Raw genomic sequence first — 361 nt, 5'->3', positions numbered from 1 at the left:
GGCTAATATTATTTTTGAACACACATGGACATTTTCAAATGAAACCTTAGCATAAACGCTCACAATGGATGTGTATATGTAATACAAGTATACACATATATGTGATGTGTATTGTTTCTGTCTGTTGCTGTGTCATTTCTGCCTTCACAGACAGAAAGGACAAAGTAATGTGCTCCCAGACTTTCCTAGGCTGTAATATTTATGGAAGCAGATCTCCATACCTTGTCTTCCTCAGAGACCGATAGGTTGGAACTACAAACAGCAAAGTGTGGAACTATTGCACTACCAATGGTGCCTGTACGAATGTATACATGTTACCAGTAGGTGGTGTGGAACTATTGCACTACCAATGGTGCCTGTA

Source organism: Echinops telfairi, unplaced genomic scaffold, assembly GCF_000313985.2.
Source record: "Echinops telfairi isolate 266 unplaced genomic scaffold, ASM31398v2 ScPeMD7_7468;HRSCAF=8506_0, whole genome shotgun sequence".
NCBI classification, from domain to species: Eukaryota; Metazoa; Chordata; class Mammalia; order Afrosoricida; family Tenrecidae; genus Echinops; species Echinops telfairi.
Note: the sequence above shows the minus strand (reverse complement) of the source record.